The sequence below is a fragment of the Megachile rotundata genome, chromosome 14 (assembly GCF_050947335.1).
Source record: "Megachile rotundata isolate GNS110a chromosome 14, iyMegRotu1, whole genome shotgun sequence".
Lineage (NCBI taxonomy): Eukaryota > Metazoa > Arthropoda > Insecta > Hymenoptera > Megachilidae > Megachile > Megachile rotundata.
Window position 1 is genome coordinate 14,571,956 of NC_134996.1, and position 20,389 is coordinate 14,592,344.

The 20,389-nt window shown below is 42.5% G+C and overlaps 1 protein-coding gene across 7 annotated transcripts in view; it reads right to left on the bottom strand.

Moving 5' to 3' along the window:
• Nucleotides 1-20,389, bottom strand: part of HnRNP-K (Heterogeneous nuclear ribonucleoprotein K) — a 76,944-nt gene that overhangs the window by 37,912 nt on the left and 18,643 nt on the right. For 4 of the 7 annotated variants that reach the window (XM_076539591.1, XM_012296582.2, XM_012296577.2 and 1 more), the window contains exons 2-3: nt 18,128-18,175; nt 9,522-9,571 (exon numbers count right to left, since the gene is read on the bottom strand). The gene's annotated coding sequence lies outside the window, so the exon portion shown is untranslated. Of the gene's footprint in view, nt 1-9,521; nt 9,572-10,965; nt 11,138-11,202; nt 11,355-18,127; nt 18,176-20,389 lie in introns of those variants that run through there. The other 3 variants (XM_012296551.2, XM_012296555.2, XM_012296544.2) reach the window with 3 other exon arrangements.

Below are 20,389 nucleotides of genomic sequence, written 5' to 3' on the forward strand. Positions count from 1 at the left end.
CAATACCACAATTCGTAGCTGTTTAAGGAGCCACAAATTTCATTTGTCCGAAGGAAAGCAGCCGTTTAGAAGTGGCGGAGTGTTTTCGTGATTCGTGGAACGAGCGCCGCCTAGAAATTGAAGGGACGAGCATCTCCGAAAAGGAAAAAAGGGAACGAGTGGTATACCGGACGAATCGATACTGGGGCGGTCGACACGCGACGTTAATAATTTACCGCGGCGATTCGAAGGGTGAGCACCCCCCAGCCAGTGCGATTCGTCGTTTCCATTTCGTAGTGGTCACGAGCGAAGTAAACGACGGAAAAACCGAGTTTCGTTCGCGACTCGCTAACTCTTTTGACACGAAAAGCGCCTTAAAAATATCGCCGCACGCTCTGAAAAGCTTCGCGATTAATTACTCCGGACACACGTAGAAACGTTCAAAAAATGGGCAACTGTTCGCGAGAACGTATCGATTAGCCTACTATATATAACTCGATAGGAAGATATAACGGTATCGAATACTTTTCAAGCTGGTCGCAGACGGTGAAACGCGCACGTTAGAAACAAATCGTGTGTTCTTTTTTTATCATTCGTCGAGGAAACGATGAATATTAATGTCACCGCGGCTGTTTCGCGGGGAATTCGACTCGATAACGTTGTTTGCCCCAACCTCGAACCCGTCAGTTTTTCTTTTTTTTTTTTTTAAACTACGTGCAAGCAAGCAATTTCCTGTACCGAAGCGACGAAAGAATTTTCGTTCGTACGCGCGATAACTCGAGATCGATTCTCCGCGTCTCGAACGCGATCGATCACGGGATTGGTCTCGACCGAACTATTTCGACCCTCTCGTCGAAACGAGCTTGAAAGAAACGCGAATATACGAGATACGATTGACTGGTTACGACCAACGAATCCTTTTAATTTACCGGCATACTTTCTTCCTGCTCGAAACAATTAATCATTCGGTTTGGTAATTAATTCACGCGGAATCGCGTTGCGTTCGAATAAAGTTGTATAATACAATTTAGAGCGAGATTGGAATTGTGAAAATACCGAGTGAAACTCGAGTGTATCACACATGGATAACTTTTACTGTGCGTTGCACACCGAGCTCGCTTCAACGCGATGTAGTAGAACGCAATTAAATTGAGCGGACAATGACAACGAACCGGCCTGAAATTTCCCTAAATTAATTTGACACCGTTGTTTTCACTGGGAAATTTTAGAATATTAAATAGAAGTGCGATAGAATTCGTCGGTACACCTTAAAATTCGATGATATTGAAAATTTTGAGATTCGAGCGAGAGCGGTGAGAGCGAGCGAAATTATTAAAAAGTTCGAAGCTTCTCCGAACGATCATTAGAATGTTTAACGAGCCACAAACAATTTCGAAGATTCGACAAGTTTGATCGGCAGCGACAGAAGTTACACGATATTTCTTGGAACATAATTGATTCGCAAACTTGTTCGCAAACAGCTACCGACTTTCGTCGTTATCATACAGAGCAGCAATTTATTTCTGCAAGCACCGTCATGTTTTCAACAAATAAGCAGCGTGCGTGACCGGCTTGTGTCGTGACACGAACTCGAAAAGACCTTCTCCTATTATGTACATGCTTCTGCTCGTCCAGCCATTGGAAGAGGGGGTGAAACCAGTCGATCCATCGTTACTCGTGGGGGAAAAAGCGAATGATAAAATAATAGGGCGGTGGAGGGGCAGGGTAGTTTTCCGCTTGGTACATCGATATTTAGTGGCGCAGCTGAATTTATGAGCATCCATATTTTTCCGGGTAAAAATACAGGGCGGAATTCGTACAAGAAAATTCTGGACATCGACAATTTATTATTATATCGCAATATTTTCACGGTGGTAAATTAGTAAATTGTTCCCCGTTGACAAATATTTCGATGACCCAATTTTCAAATTCTGCTGTGCGAAGATCCACACGAAATTTCAATATGCTTATTTTCGATGTAGAGATTTTTCAAGTCGAGACGCTGTTTTATTTCGCAACCGATTGCCTGAGTTTGTAAAAACATACAGAAAGAATAAGTTCTCGTATTACAGGATAATCAGATGACTATAAAACTTGGTGGAAAGTAAGAAACGTAGGAGCAATTTTTCTGAAGGAAAATAGTTTTGCGAAGAACGATATAGTGGAAGTTTGCGGAGATTCCCGGTTCAAGTTCAGTGAGTTGAAGATGGTGTTCCTAATTGCGGTCTCCCCTAGAGCTCGATGCCCTCCATTCGTCGTGGCCCTGTTATCAGCCCTACGAGCCTCGCGAGTGGCGTGCGTACCGGTTATGGACTGGTTAGTCCGTTAGTCGATGCAATGCTGTCGGCAGTGGACTTCTCGGCGCCTCACGCTACCCGCGCCGCAGACTCTACGGCGCCCCTTTTCATCCCTTCCTCCTTTTCTCTTTCCATGCCCTTTCACGCAAATACGATGGTTCCGCGGCTTCATCAGCTTTTTTTCATGAATAATTGATACCTTACTGATTGGAATTGGATGTAATCGATTCTTTCCTCTTCCTTTTATAAGGATACCTCGATATTCTTGGAAACAAGGGTACGAGTACGTGAAATTCACTTTACTTTCTTAGTTCCCAGTTTTCAAATTCACGGATTTGTATTTTCAACTCTTACAATGTTGATTCGTAAAACTGCCATATCGGATTAAATCGAGTAAAAAACAGGGGCGAGATATTTGAATTCGGTTGGAAATTTGATGGAATAGGATCGCGTGGAGAATCCATGGAACGCACGAATCGAGGGTTACCGCCTCTTGTCGCGATAATTCTACTCTCTTGGTAGTTGTACGGTCCAAGTAATTATTTCAACGTCGAGCAGACGACGGATATCCGGGATAATTGCGGCGCGCGTGACAACGATCCATCCCCGAAATTGCTCGCTGCCGGCGAAATACGATGTTTGCATGTCGAGCTTACCCTTTCTTCTATCTCTTCTACGTGTCGTAAGATCGCATCTCGTTAGAAAATACGACCTTGATAACCACCCCTGATAGTTCTTCAAATATTAATTCAAACAAAATCTCCACATGCAGATTTCTATCAAAATGCTATCAAATATGGTAATCTCTTATCAAGCGCTAGGATAACTATTACTAAATGTACTAACTACAATGTACTCCTTTCACAAGCTCTACCTTCGAAAATTCCACTGTCACAAAATCCCAAAACCTTCAAATCTCTCGTCAGCAGAAAGTTCCGCGTGTTTCTCGTCCGCGGAAGTAGATTTTTGGGGCCGCTTAAAAAGGGTAATCCGAGCTGCGGTTGCGGGGAAATTAGCGTGCAATTACGCGGCTGTTTGAGAACCGTTTGTCGCGGGAATATTAAATTTAGCTGTTGCTCTCGGTTTACTCTGCGAGGATAAATAGCGAGAGAGAGAGCCGCGTAATATTGCGGTTGCGGCAACTCGTATTTCCTCCTGGAACAACGTCTTCGCGCTTAATTTGTTTTCGACCGAATACGTTCGATACTGGGACATAACTTTACTTCCATTAACGTTTGGTATTTGGATTACAAGATTTTCGAATCGATCACTTTGTTACTGTCTTCCAAATTGCAGCGATCAACAGAATATTCAGAGACCATTAAAATCTATCTAGCTGCAATCAGAAAGGGGATACGCGTGTAAACGGAGCTCGACTATAAATAGTAAATTCGTCGGATTAAAGATGGTAGGATGGCGTTCAAAAATTGACCCGTTGGTTGCATAAATAACGTAACGAGCACGACGTAACATAGTTGCCAATTACGTCCATTCGTTTAATTGGAATTAATGCAACGACTTATTGTTCGTTGACCCAATTTCACTCGAAACGGAATCTCGTAAAAAGATCTTGTTTCTGTTTAGTTTCGAGCGATTCGGTTCGTTCGCGATCCACTTTGTTCCTCGAGGAAATTGTTCGTCGTTCCGACAAGTGGACCACGCCAACTTGAACAAACGTCAAGTTACTAGAGAATTTCTAACGTCGTATATAGATCGAGAAACGACGCTTCGAAGCACCTCTAATTGGTTGCAATTTCTAGAGTTAACATCTGGCGTACAGAAGCGCTTAACATTTCCTACGAGAAAGTGCTTAGAAACTGTTTATACTACCGACCAAGAACTTTCCCAAGCTCGAACGTTGTGCGAGAACACCCGCTAACATATTATATGGAATCGTCAAACTCCTCGTAGTTAAATTCGTGAACACGTTCTACGAATTCTTCGGGATATCGAATGGATACCGGAAACTTATACTTCGCTTTCAACAACTTTCGAATCTCGAAATTTATAAATTCTTAGACGTTTGGACAAATAAAAAATTTCTTACATTTGTACCCGAGTCTACGATGTAGTTAACCTAGAAAGAACGTAAGAAAACGCGATCAACCACCCCCTGTTCGACGTCAAAGAACGCTTGTTCACCGTTTTTTATTACAAACTCCGAAGCTTGTCTCAATCTTGTTCACCCTCCTTACGACCCCTAACGATGAATCTCGGAAAGTTTCCGTAATTTCGTGGAGCACTCCATTATCCTAACTATTGATTTATCCTTGTTTCTGCAAATTCGAGATATTTGCGAGCTTTGCCTGTTAATATTACCCTTCAAGATCGCAGATACGACTTTACAAGTTCCATAATCTTGCTATAACGCGACTACGATTCTTTTGACGATTGCAATATTTGCACTCGCTTTGACGAAACGCGAAACGAAGGATCAGAACGATGGAAGACGCGTTCCACACGCGAAATATACGAGTTGGCGGAGACGAGGATCGAAGGTGCTCTGGCAGGTGAGCCGGGATTATTGGCTTCGTCTGAGACTAAACGGAGTTGGCTTAGAAATTCGACGCTTTGACGTCATCCTGCCGCCACGGCTTTCCATCGGCTTCTTTAAATAGAGTGATCAATGATATTGCTGATTGGACGCTCGAGCTTCTGCTCCAACGAACTCGAGACCATCCAGAGATCCTTCATCAATTTTAACCCTTTAACGAATTTTTACTCCTTGCCTCTAAAATTTTTTGGCTATTAATTTTATAGTCATTACTTAAATTACTGCTATTTAAACCAGTGATTTTAAACGAAGGTTTGCTAAAATTCCTGGGTTGCAGAAATTAGCGACAACTGCACAAAGCATAGCAGCCCGAACGTCTTGTCTTGTATTAACTCGGTGAACCATGGCTCGTTAACGCTTTGAATAGACATAACTGTGTCCTCAATGATATTAATGAGCGTTTCTGCTAGGATCCGACGGTCTAATTGTGTAAATTACCACCACGATTCCCTGTCTATTCGCTTTTCTTGAAAATGTCCAATAAATAACGGCTCCCTTTGATCGTTGACCGACAACATCCCACTCGAAGGAAACCTCTACCGCTTTCAGTCGTATTCCGCTGCGAATTCGACCTAATCTTACAAGTCCGATTCAGAGTTCGAAATTCTGATAATTTATAGGCAATTAAAGCCTTAAAGAAATGTTAAAATAACATTTCATCGATAAGAAACGACAGCTCATTTAGGAGTGTAAATTGCTCTCGTAGGACCTAGTGAAAAATTATCTGTATAGGTTCGTGAAAATGACGTTGCTTTGATATAGGAACACAGACGGTGCTCGATGATTCGCTTATTAATCGTCCCGAATGGCTTTCGAGTTTTTTCCACGAGACGAACGGGTTTAATATCGGAACAGGACGAGTGCAAAATCCGCTCGAATTGAATGGTCGTCGATATCGAAAGTTTTACGGCCGAAATGAATGGGGATTTTACGTTGAATGTCGCGTGAGCGCGATTTTTGTATGGGGAAACATAAGCTGAATGGATAAAAAAGGAAACATCGTAGCTTCCGTTCGAATGGAACTTTCGATTGGATTAAAATCTATCTTTCAAACGGATACACCAAGTCAATAAACACTATAGGGATTCATTTTTAATAATTAATCGAGATACCTCCTAAATGAAGAGAGGTAAATCTGAATTTATGAATCATCTGCGTGATATAGTTCCACAAAAGCTTTTCAAAGTTCCATCGTTGTTATCCCATCAAATTCTCCGTGAATATTACATCCGACACACATGGACGACTCAAAGAAACTAATTCGCATCGAGAACGGTTGAATAAGGGCATAGAAACGAACAACAAAGAGGTTCAAAGAAAATTCCAAACAACGTTCAGGATTGCACGTCACTGGACGAACAATGGAACTAGAAAACGATCGAAGCTCCTTCCGAGAAATGAACATGGTCGAAGGAGACCGTAACCTGTATCCATCCACCATTCTAATTTTGGTACATCGATGGGTCACTCTCGATCGATCGACTAAATTTTCAACAACGACCCGACGTTGATACATTGGGAACTCTAGAATTTCGGGACGTGGATATATTTAGAGATTCAGAAATTTAGTAACTTAAGCAGTTGCTAACATTTCAGAATATGGAAATCGAAAAATTTAAACATGAAAATTTTTGAAATCTGACAAAATTTGAAAATCGTAAAATTTGAAGAGTCACGCAAAATTGTCTCAAAGTTCGTTACAGCTGTTCCATTTATAATTCGATGTTACAAATACCGCAAGTTATAATGTAACAAAGTTTCGTAGGATAAAATGCTTCGAAATGAACAGGAAGTAGAATCAATCTGGACTCGCCACGTGTTTTCTGCATTTGACGGTTCAATTATTTCCATAAGACGAGCATCTAACGAGTCATCGTGTCAGCGTTGGTCGGTTTGGTCGAGTTTAAAATTAGATTCCACGAAACGAACCGCAAGCCGGAAGAGGCAACGGGCACGAAATTTATTTTGCGCCACGTGAAAATTCCGTCGTGCAAACGTTCATTCATTATCCGTTCGTTGAACGAAAGGCCACGAGTTTCGAATCTAATGAACAACTTGACGAATTTCATTCGAATCGTATAATTGAATAAAAGTCGATGCAGACATTTTACACAAGCGGTAACATCAAAGAAAACTCGATAACCAGATAATTAATAATTGGTTCTACGTTAATTTACATCGCACACTCATTTTTGTCACGATGAAAACGTATAGAACGTACATAATTTTACGACCGTATCTCTTAACCCTTTCCGTCACGAATTATTTCATTTAAGCAGTTCTTTGAATTAAATTACAATTATATTCGATCTATTAGGAATTCGAAATATAGTTCATTAACGTGAATTTAAAACGAGTATAACTATTCTGAATTATTTATAGAAGCAGATTATTATAAATACGTAGAGGCCCGTAGTTTCGGTATTGTAGCGTGTCCGACTACGCACGACCGTATTCACTGTGGCGGTAAACGCGTTAAATATTCCACGATGTGTCAGCAGTCGGTGCATGATGCATTCAAGCAAATATAACAATGCACGAACACGTCATGGATAGCTACGATAATCTGTCGAGTCTTACGCATTCGCCCATTCCATTCTACAAAAAGGAATCATTAATCGAAGCAGTATTAATCCTCTCTAATCAGAGAGGATTATTTACACCGAAGAGAATTACGCTGAAAACCCAGTAATAACCACATCATGATTCCGATTTTTTAGAAAACGTGATCTGTAGCGAATGGATTAATCGTAATCGTTCGACGCGAGTAGACGGTCCAGAAGGGTTCGAGATGTTTGGAGCGAAAGGACAAGCCACGAAAGGCGAAACAACTCGAAGCTTGGAGGAAGAAGGTAGGAAAAGGACACGAAAGGCAAAGGGAGTGCAAGAGTGGTCAGACTGGTGTAACAGGACGTTACTCGACGAGTGCAAAGCCAGGCCAAGAAGCGAGCCTCTTCTCTTCTGGTATTATTCGTCCGTCTCTTTTCGATCCTCTTTGCTCTCGAGGCTAAGTCTAAGCGCGGAATGCCGCGTACAGTCGCCTGCAACCTACGTACGATAACGTCAACTCGACAATGTTTCCATTTAGAAGTTTCCGAATCTCTAGATTTCAGTATACCATCTAAAATATCCAAAATCCTCAAAAGCCAAGATCTCCAAAATTTTCAAGTACCCCAAGTGACAAAAATCCCCAAATCGTAAAGTCTCGAAATTCCAAAATCGTAAAATGTACAAGCACCCCGAGTAAAAAATTGTTGAACGTTAAAATCCCAGTTTCCCCATTGGTCACCATAGATTCCCTAGGGAAGGAGATTTGCTAGGGACTGTACGGAAGAGAGCGAAGGGTTAGCGTACGGATAAAAGACCCTTCTCGGCGTGCTACACGCTCGAGGGTTCTCGTCGCAGGGTCAAGGAACGCGAGTGATACCGCTCCGTAGACGGTTTCGCGGTGTTTATGCAAGTCGATCGTACCGTTAGCATAATCGCAGCCTGCATTCACCCGGGACTCGAGCGTTCGTTAAGGTTTTCCTTCGCGAAATGACGGAAACCGTGTTCTGCGTCATTATCTTTCCTTCGGTAATTGATCATTTCTCTTTAACCTCTTCGTCAACTATTTTTTTTACTCTCCGTTGCACACGCGCTATGCGAAATAATGCACCACGAAATTCGAACGTTAACGAGTATCGAATTTCCTAATTAACGAATCCCGCCAACATATTTCTCGTTTTCCGTAATTACTTCGCGCTGAGCCATCTTGCATAATTTTCATTTAAATCGCTTCTTTGCTATCTTGTTACTATCGCGCACTCGTGTCTCTCCTTCCTCTCATTAACGATGCGGAAATTGTTAATCACGCTGAATTCGTTAATCAAGCATTTGACCGCAGAACAAATTAGACAATGGAAACCTGTTTCTCGTAAACGTCTCTGTATTACGTAGAGGCCTTTCTCGCGCTACGCGAATGCAAACAAACGTGACCGAGGCCGAGCTGAATGAAATTCAGATCGCGAAAAGCGGGCCACCAACTCGTGTCGTCATATCATGTTTTTGCGACGCAATCGTTTTTCTCTTAGACTGCAAATACCTACGCGCATATCATCCTGTCGCTGATCCTATCAGTCACCGGTGCTACCTACTTCTTTTATTTGCGTAATCGAAAACTACCAGAAGGAATTTTCAAATACCATTTACGTCTTTTAATAGAAATCTAACGAACTCGGCTAGGAATTGCTAATTACAGACTCATAATTACTCGTATTATCGTAGTCATCGTTGGATCAATCGACAATTATACGCGCGTAGATAAATATATTTTTATACTTCATTCTCAGATATTTGTACACCTAATTGTCCATGTAAGAAAATTTCTATAGATCTCGAAGTTCTAATTTTACGTTAAAAAAAGTGACAATAAGTCGAATGTTAGGTTAGGTATGATAATAGCGTACGTGTTAGGCGTTAAACGTGACCGACGGTGAAATTAAATAAACGTTCCGACTGGATGTTTCACGATCCGTACATAGAGTGACGGTCGCCGGTTATGTGGACGCGTAAATCGTTCTCGGGGACGACTTAAGGAGGCCGTTCGTCGCCGATTGTCGTCCAGCGAATTCCACGACCGCGTGTCTTGCATGCGGAATGAAACCCGATTGCATTCTTGCCGCGTCAACGCGAAACTGTTATATACTCACCGATAATGGTGTTCGCCGCTGCAACCTCCGGGATGGATCGGCAGTGAACCCTGCACAAACAAAACAACCGACCCTTTAATCCTCTTCCCGGTTTCTAAACGCACTCGCGCGATCTATTGTTACCGCATACCGTACGCAACGATCGACGTAGTATTACGTTTTTTTGCCGCGAGTGAAAGTTGACTGCGTACCGATGTTTCGATGCCTAACTGAATTTTAACGAAAATTTCATCGCGTATAGGCTGCGATTGCGACGTAATACTACGTTGAGAACCTTTTCTAGAAATATACTGGACTTTGGCAATCGCGAATGTTCAATATTTGATTGCATACAGGATGCACTGCATGAACAGGTCACGTAGTATTACTTTGGTGACTGTTTCGAACATGAAAAATGTACATTGGAACCGCAATTTTTAATTTGGAAGAAAATACTGTACAATATTTGTTCGATCTTAACTGTATCATCGTTCTAAATGAGCCTCTGACAGAACACACAGTAACGTTTAGCTAACTTCTGATTTACCGAAAGAAAAATTGGACTGTGTGAAATGATAAGGGTTGACAAAGGGTTTAGTGGACAAGGGTTATCACTTCACAAACCTCTGACGTAGTACTACGTTCCCTCATCAGTGAAAGTTCTCTGACACACTCGTAATCCCTAGTTACGAAAAAACTGCTCGACGTAATACTATGTCTTTCGGTCACAGAAACCCGAGACTAATTAGACTCAACGAAGTGTGAATTCACGCCACGAAACGGAAGGTGTCGATAATATCTATAGCTTCGATTATTCAAGTGGAATGTACTGTTCAAGCACCGATATAATATCCAAGATCACACGATCAAATTTAATTAGAAGCGTTTCCCCGACGTTCGACAAACTCCTTGCAATATTACTACTTGTTTGATAGTGACCCAGACCTACAGAACTCGATAGAGCTTACGCTAACGCTAGTCTATTAATTTTACGATGTCAATTACTTTTATAGTGGAATATCGAAATACAAAATGATGTAATAATGTAACGAAATGCTAAGTTAAAATAATGAGAAGATAACAAAGCAGTGAATTAAACCGGTTGAATAATAGAATAGCAAAATGGTTAGATGATAAGAATAGTAAAACGGTAACAAGGTAAAGATAAGTAGCAGAATAAATAACCTAAAATTGAAAAACGTCCTCGCTACAAAATCTTGAATCTAAAACATTTCATTGATCTGTCATCAATTTTCCAGAGGATAAGAATCGTTTCCTAGTGTACCAGTCGATAAGAAACCCAATGCCGATCACGGTAACACCGAAGAGAAACACGCAAGAGATACTACGAGAATACCCCACGCAACAATTGGTCGAGCATGAAATCCGCAAAAAATCGCCTAGTTACGCAATTATCGATCACGGCCTTCGGTCGCTATGGAACAGAACTCGATATAATCCACACCGTGGTCACTTGTCACTGTTCCACCACCGATCACAGAGAAGCACGTGCACTGGTCCACGACGAGAGCGATCCAAGATTACCGAAGCAGCCAAGGTCACGGGAGCGACCACTCCTCTAAACGCTCCGAATGATCAATCCGGGTGTCCAAATCTGCAGACCCGCGGCAGACGCACGAGAGTCCACAAGGTCGGCAGAGATCGAGAGACAGCTAGGTCAGGGTCAACGAGATAGTCGTACCTCCAATTATCCTTCCGAGTAACCGGCGTGTACGCGTCGATGAGATACGTCGAAGAAAATTCTGTCGAGGATACCGACACACTGTGTGGACGCGCGAGTTAACTTAGCGAAGAGTGGTGAGCCTGCTTCTTCCGACGCGAGTAGTAGTCGGTCTAACAACACCTCCCTTCCTTCTTGCCCACCTTCTACCTCCTCTTCATCGCGAAGAGGCCACCAACTTGTTCTGGTGGGAGAGCAGATCGCCAGAAAGAGAAGGGAGAGATCGCCGCGGATGAAAGAAGAGAGAGGACGAGAAAAAGCACATGTGTGTACGTAAGTGCACTCGGGCTGCGAGCTGCAACGTGAACGAATAATCCGGATGCACCAGGAGGATAGAGGAGGGCGACAGGGGGAGCTCGAAGTCAATGAACGACTTCACCGCAATCGCCACGCGGTGAGAGAATTTCACGGTTGCGGGCTTCTCTTCGTCTGCCCCTCCTCCTCCTCCTCTTCTTCTTCTTCTCCAGTTTTTCCATCGATTTTGCCGCGAGCTATTTGATAAATGGCTACGCTTTGATTGCCATACGGGTCAGATGGATATTACGTATTTTATGCCATTTTCAGATTCAAAATTTTACGCCTCGAATGCTTTTAAATATTATTTCTTGCTGACATTTCACACCCTGTCGTTTCAACATATGCCCTTACATAGTTTCCTAAGAAAAGTTGATGGAAAAACTTCTTAAGACCCAATCAAAATTGTAACATTATATGAATACTTCTGCAGAGGAGTGTTCTGCGTAAAGAAATTTCGAGTAATCAGCTCGGTATCAGCGACGCTCCAACAAGGTCCACAGATAAGGTACATTTGCATTCCGACTGTACACTTTATCGCGAACAGTCCGTTCACAATGATTCAATGCATCCGAGGCTTAAAATTCCAAGATGCTCCGAATCTTCGTAACGAATTAAAGCTATAATATTTGCGGGTGCAGTGATTTCTGACATCGGAACGAACGAATCTAGCACGACGATCCTCTCGAATGATGTTCATCGTCTAAAATTCGTACGCCAGATGTTACCAATGTTCTCATCCGGAGTATCGATCATTAAAATCGACACTCGGCGCGATCAAACGTGGCCGTTTAATTCGAACTCGAAACGAGATATCGTTTAACCTGGATCGCGTGCCCGTCTGTTCGAATTTCCGAGCGGAAACTGTCGAAAGAAAATGGAAAAAATAAAAAAAGGAAAGGAAACATATGGAGCTCGTTACCGAACGAAATTCGCTGGCGAAATTTCCGAATTAAATTTAAATTCCATTCAAGTTTATCGTTCACTGACGAGTCGGATGTTGCAACGACGACGAAAATACGCCGGTCTCGCCCACTCGCTCGAGAAAACGCGTTAAAATGTAGCCTGGTTCTCGTGAACGAGCTTCAGAAATTATTCGAGCCACCCTGTTTAGGATCGCACTGAATAATTTTCTGTGTATCGACACCGCGGATTCAAGTTTTAATTGCGACCCGGCTCTCGCTACCTCCAACGCGTTGCTTAACTTTCGGAAAATTCGGTGCACGCGAAAAACGTGTTCGACGAGATTAATTCTGTTTCCAACAGTTCACATCTGTTACCAATGTTACACTATTTTTTTGTTCGAAACTTTACCACCTAGCTAAAACACACAATTTTTTAGATAAATTCCTACTTCTATTTGTTAATTGAATATACACGATCTAGGGACGTGGAGACATTCCAATCTACAGATAGAATCTACTAGTATAGAAATGCAATAGTATAATACTATAGCGAAATAGTAGTAAAACCCTGCATCACGCGATATCGCGTATTTAGTCATAATCGCTAAACCTCTCGAGTTACGACTCCTTTCACCCACGATTTAAACATTTTTCGTGTACATCAAACCTCCTACATTTTGCATATCTTATTCCTATAATAGCGCTTGAACAAAGCAGTAGTACGAGGGTTAATGAATGGATATTGGAATTTCGATTGCTACGTTTCGAACGAGTGAACTGTTTATTTGCACTGCGGCCAGTTTGTATTTTAAAGGCAGCTGAGTAAACCGAATGGATGATTTAAGAGCGAGTGTTAGGTCGAAACAAGAGGATATTCATCTGGCAGAAAATGCACACGCCTGTTCGAAATTATTATCTGAAACCGTGTGAGCGTGTATCAAAGGCAGACGCGAGTTGGAAGCAGACTCTAAGTTTGCAACAAATCAACGACCTAAAAGCTCGAGAATATCGGATTCTGACGCGGAAAGCTATCCTGGATAGTCTGTGGCTACGTTGCGGTAGCTAACACGATCGAACAGTGAAAAATAATGTCCGCAAATGATATCGTTTGTTCAGCAGTCGACTTGTCGCGAAATTAACAACACATGCTTGAACAGAGAGCTCTTCGATATGAAACATGATTCATAACTTCCTATCGGTCTTAGGAATATTCCTGGCGATGACTCTTCAAAACACATTTCTTTCGCGATAGTCACAAGTCGGATGTCATTACTTGAAAAATAATCGGTTACTTTAGTGGGAAAAATGTGTAACCTTGGTTCGATATAAGTTTGATGTTTCAATTATTAGTTCTATTCAGTGGTAGAAACAACCAACTTTAAAATCTATAAAAAATTCGGTAACCCTACAATTATGATCCAAGAATATTTCACCTTAGCAACGTCTTGTCACTTAATGCACCAGCACATGGACATACGAATCAACCATCAAACGAAAATTCATCAGAAACTCAATCATCGTTAACCAAAATCTAATCAAAACTTCTTAGTACTATTATCAGAAGCTCTGCCTAAAAGCTTGCTATTTCAAACTTGAACCGTATCACTAAACAACGTAGCAAGTAGATAAATATACCACTACCAGAAATTGAATCACCCTTAACTAAATTCCAGCCGGTATTTCCACAATAACAAGCTTCGATCCAATAGAGAAATGTGTCACTAGGCAATCAAGCACTCACCAAACGAAGATTCATTAGAAATTCGATCTAAACGTAACCTAATTTCTCAGCATCCCTACAATGATTCAATAACTCACGTTTCCAGGTAGAAACAAGCACAGTGTCACTGACCAGGGAGTACACAGACATCGACTAACCCTAAACAAAAGTTTGCCAGCTTCGGCAGAGACGCACTCTGATACAGAAATCGACACGCGATCGTCGGAAGAAGAGTATTAGACAGCGGAGGGTAGAAATAGGAGAGCGTACCTCCTGCGTACGTTGCTCCACCGCGATTCCCGGTGTTCCCGAAGCAGACGAACGGGTCCTCACGTTGTCCCGGCGTTCGAACACGTTCGCAAAGTGTGACACGCGTAACGACAACTCGCGCGATGCGTGACATGCGTGTGTCGCGCGTTATGACGTGGCGTGTGTGCGGAAGTATATTGATCAGCTGATGGTCGGGTGGATACTGGGCTGTTTCGCAGAACTCACCATATTGTTGCGTCAGCGCGCATGCGCGGAGCCCTTCGTTCACCCTTTTCCTGCGCCCCGACCACCCCCATCTTTCTAAAGCCACCCCGCGTTTCTTCCTCTATTGTTCAATGAAAAATGCCGAGAAAAAGAGAGCCGATACGTCTGCGGATATAAATTCCAGATTTCGAGAGGATACGGTGAACCTCCTCAAGGTTAATAAAGGAACGGAATCGATGACGGAACGGGGAACCTAAGGTGCTTATGTAATTCCAATCGTGTCTTGGGGTTCTTACTACCCCTCGTTATCAACCGCACTTTCCCTTTCTTTGCTGTGGGGGATCATGCACTTGCCATTGGCTTTCGCAACTTTTCTACCGAAGTACCAGAGTTTGTTCTTCGACACAATTTTTCAAATTTGGAAATTATTTAAAAACTTCTACAAAAATTTCTTCTAAGAAATTTCTCAGGTCAACAGTTTGAAAACCGGCGAACCAGGAATTAACTCGCGAGTCCCCTTTCCGTAAGACTGTCACTTTCCCTAAGAAAACATGTTCGTCCGAATGCGTTACACCTATGGTCGACGGTATATCGTAGCTAATGCTTCTTCGATGCGTTCCGAGTATTCGATAGGATCGTAATCGTGAAATCTAAGTAAGCTGGAACCTCTCGGAGAAAGCCGAGAATTTCATACGTGGTGTGCCATGTCGACGACGCTTTCTAAAACTGCAGCAACGTTGCTCGAAACGCTTAGGAAATTACATTTCTGCTCGGAACGAAATGTGCAATTAACGCGATTTCGTATTGCATGGCCCACTGGTGACCTACTACGTCCATCGCGGTGAAACTATCCTTCAAAAAAACGGAACAACGTATCGAAAAATGTCCGATATTCGCTAAGAATCTACGTTCGATGATGGGGAAGACGCCGGCAAAATATTCGAGGAACGAACCTCGTGACACAATGCCGCGATCAAAGAACCTCGTTAACAACAGACGCACGTGGGTTTCGCTGAATATTCGAGACTCGAGGATCGGAACCGTGTTAACCATCCCGCGGTGTTTCCCTTTCACATTCAAATCGCTCTAGCCAAGGTTCGTTACCGGAATCGTTTCCGAATAATACCAACAGAATGTCTTTAAAAAATGAAATGTCTCGAAGAAAAGAGTGACGACTTCCCTCTAACAATATATCATACAAAACCACTGACACACCGCATACGTTACATGTCCACATACTTGAAATAATAGGGACACACCCTGTGCGTCGTGCGTTAATTATACGATGTAATATAAGACAGATCATGTGCGTCATACACTACCGAGTACCATACGTGGTTTCGAAGGACGCATCCGGTGCGTCCTACACTTATACAATACGATGACACACCGGGTGCGTCGTACGTTGACTATTCATGCATCTGCAACCCTCCTGTTGCAACGAATAGTATAAGATACGTAAGGTGCAGAGCACAAATAAATTTATTTTACGGTCTGCCTGAAAGGTCAAGAATAAATAAATCTCGTACGCGATGAATGTACAACGGTCTCATAAAGCACAGAAAATGATAAATGTCTGAGTCCCCACCACGAGAGCAGGAAAATTCGAGGAAAACACGAAACTAACTGGTAAAACACACGTTGAAAACCGAGGTCCAGCCACGGTTGTTATTTCATGGTTGAGACACGCGTTAGGATTCACAGTCACGCACTGTGATTCGCCTCTCGATCCACGAGCAAAGAAACGGAAAGCTTTGTTTCATTCGCGAGCCGAAATAGCTTTTGTCCGTTTCCAGTTGCAACTAGTTGCGACACGAGTTGCATGTATGCATCTCGCGTTGGTGGTCAGAAGAAACTAAATCCTGTACGAGACTTCCTAGTCTACGCGATTTATCGAGCACTGATGTTCCATAAAAATATCTCAAGAAAGTGTCTGACAAGAATATCAAGAGACTATTACTATCTTCTGTCAAGTTCTCGAGTTTTATTGGATTTTCACTGAAAGGTTTACGTGTCGTTTGCAAGTTTCGTACCCGATGACCTATTAAACTGACGTTTCGATCAGGGTAACGACGGAAATTGATACACCGGAGGGTTGAAAGCGATGCCAATTAATAAACTGATTCGAAGCAGAGGACGGGGTAAGATGTAGAAATCGAAGGAAGAAATGTCTAGTGGCCCAGAAGAAGAGGCACGACGCGTTTCGCGCCTTTAAAAGATGCAAAAGTTGCAAATGAACTTTCTAACCGCTCCATTCATTCGCCGGGCCTTCGTGAGAATACGTTATTGCACACGAAGGAAGGAACAACGCGTGGAGGTGGCCGTTATCTTTCGACGTGGCACTCATTTTTCTGTTCATTCGAATGCAACCCGTGAGGCTCGGCTAACGGACACGTTATCTTTACGTGATCGGCAAACGGCCGTTTCGAAACGCGCCGTTTCGTTTCGCGTGGAAACTCCTTCGACTATGGAAAAACGTTAAATTTCCAAATATTCCATCTATCAGACTCCTAAATCTCAGAGTTTCATTTCAAACTTTCCAATCTTCTAAATGTGGAATCGGCGCACACGGTGCGTCTAACAGGTACGATTGATTCTAATAGGTGACGCACCAGATGCGTCTCGTAGTTACCGAGATAAAAATATTGGCACAAACAATACACACTTGTGGTAATATGGGAATTAGAATTGTTTCCGCTATCCTACTCACCACTCTCACTCCGTTTTAGTACTTACGAATGCAGTCTTTTCTCTTCTAATCACTCGATTGCACTCAGTAGCGATTGTAAATTTCTAGCACGTGATTAGATTTTAAATAGATTTTCTATATTCGGTGTGCAGTACGTGTTTATTCCAGGAGCGATAAAACGAAACCGCGGTAACGAACAATAGAGACGTTAATCGTTCTTATCGAGAGATATAAGTGAAGAAGAGTGCGAAACCGTGGTGTAATTAACAATTAAAGAGATACCTGTCTGGCATAGTTGCAACTGGCGCTCATTTGCAATCCACGAAGGACCCCCGAGACAGCCTTTCGCGTATCTCGTTTTGAAAGGAGAGCTTAATTAACGACTGCAAAGACGACACTCGCTTACAATCGCTACGATTTTCCTTTCAGCGCGAAAATTACTACCACGATCTCGGTTATTCGGTTTAGTACGCGAAGAGGGGTATTTTTTATAAACGATTAATCGTCTCGCTGTGTTTCAAAATCCGCCGAGCAACACGTCCGCTTAATTAATGCGTACAATTACATATTGATCGCGAGAAGCTTTGTGTAACGAGCAAGGAAGTTTCACAATTCTGGAATTTCACTTTCAAAGCGAAGCGAATGGTGTGAACATTTAATATAATATTATATTAATACAACAGTAACTTGTATTTACTCGTATAAATATGAATTCGTATTTCTTGTTATACATTAATATTTAACGATGATTTAACGTTATATTAAATGTCTTAATAAATAATATAACAAATTATTTTCACTCACCTTCGGAGCTACCAGCTACGTTTCACACTCGCGACGTCGTCAAACTTTCTGCAACAAGTAAAAAGAAAAAATTATGTACAACTTGCTTGGACAAAAATATTTAATACGATACACAAAACGTCTCTATCTTCGCGAGTGTAATCTTTCTACATTTTGTCATACGGTGTAAACGCGATTAACGCTAAAAGAAATCCATTTAGAAAATTCATTTAACTTCGGTTCTATCAATCAACAATTCGAAGCAACTTCTAACGCTTCCCCTGAAAACTGTAACTCGAGAAGGGTATTTAGCGTCTATCGATCGATCGAAAGAACACGTTAGAACATTAGGAGATAGAACGCAGAGGAGCGAAAGGACACGGTGAGAGATTGTTTTCCGGAGCTTCTTGGCGCCAAAACATCGGAACGATAATGAAATAACTTAATTTAGCCGTTGGAGCAAACACATAGATCAAGCTTGCTCCGAAGGAGGGTAAAATATGCGCTCTCGAGCGGTGAGAAGCGTGTTAAAGTGGTCCCGCGAACACGCTCGTAATCCACTTTGCCTGTTTCCACGAGCGAACGGTTCGCGTGCCCGACCAGAAACGTCGATGAATAGTTAATCAGACCCGACTTCCGGCAGACGCTCGATTTACATAATATTCTTTACCTGGAACCAGGATTTCTGATCCCGGGGAAAAACCGACGGATTGATTCGTTGGATCGAGGAAGTTGGCGCGGTTTTCCGCAGAGGTTCAATCGAATGTTTAAGCAGGGATCCACAAGGATTTGGGTTAAGGCGACTGTATCACGAATGTATCCTTTATTATATTCCCTTCAAATTTAAATTTAAATTTAGTGTTTAAACTTTTGTTACATTGCATAGTTTAAAGAATATCCGTTTAATATTGTCAACGACAAACAATAGGTTTTCTATTCGGACCCTAACAGTACCAGCTCAACGTAATAGCAATCCTCAGATAGCTATGCGGGGCAACAGGTACCCTAACGCTACCAATTGGCTGCAATGATACTCTTAGGGTACGTATACGAGACAATAAAAATTTTAAGGTGCCTTAACCAAATCGGTGCGTTATGTATCCTAGTATTACCATGGAACAAATATTCGCAAGCCTTTTCATAAGGTACTATTGTACTGAATAGGTACCCCAAGACTATCAACTCGATGCAATAAATCTACGAGATTACCTCGGTGCAACAGAAATCTTAAAGCACCTATAAAATAGTACCTAGTACTATAAATACCAATACCCTTCACCCAGCAAAGTCCTCTCCGGTCCACAATGACCACTTTCGATTTTCAGTATACCTTGCATACATTTCTTTTTATAATTAAGGTATAAGAACTATGTCCTAAAGTAACTTTCTATTGAACTGCGAACATTGCACCCCTGAAATTTGAATGGAAGCGAACCAATCGAAAATCAGTCCATGTTCAACCCAGAAACGAATGTAAGCGAATCCAGTGACCCAGAAAGTGCTTGAAATAAAATTACGCGAGTGTGAGGCGAACCTTATAAACGGAAAATGCAGAAGAATGAAAAATGAAGTTCCAAATGGAGACATGGTTTAAATCAGAGGTAAAAAGAAATCCAAGCCCGTAGGAGATAGAGAAGGAAATCAACGTAGCCCCAGTTCGTTGGACGAAATTGGACTGGTTCGAAGTTGGTCGGCGGAGGACAATTCTAAAACCGCGGAATGGTGCCAGAGTGGAAACGCGAACTGGGACAATGGGAACAAAGAGAGACCAAAGACAAAGCTGTGGCCAGTTACGTGAAGGCCTACTGGCAAGATCGTGCTGGTGCTGAGTATCTAGTTCCGAGTTGGTGAACGATCAACGAGGAACGAACTAAAAACCAGCCTGGTCCCAGAAAATGTGGGCCGAGCAGCGGTTAAGTGCAAGGTCTACGAAAAAACACACGCCGACGATGGTGCGCAAGATGGAAGCATGAAAGAGAACCTTACGCACGAGGACACCTGACTCTGGCGGAGGATCTGTGATAGATAGAATCCAAATCCGAGCGAAAGATGAGCGAGGTCGACGAAGGACGCATCCACTTGGTCGACGAACGCGAGAGCAGCAGCCACTTCTGAAAGGCCGTAGAGGACGATGGCTCCGTCCGCTCGGTGTCTCGAGGTCCGTTTGTGGGTCTCCACGGCCTCGAACTGCCCTCTTATCCCCGGTATCGCCCAATCAAAAAACCGACAGCGTACCGTACGCCGATTGGTCGGGCACGGCCACCGTGAACACTGCAATTGGTC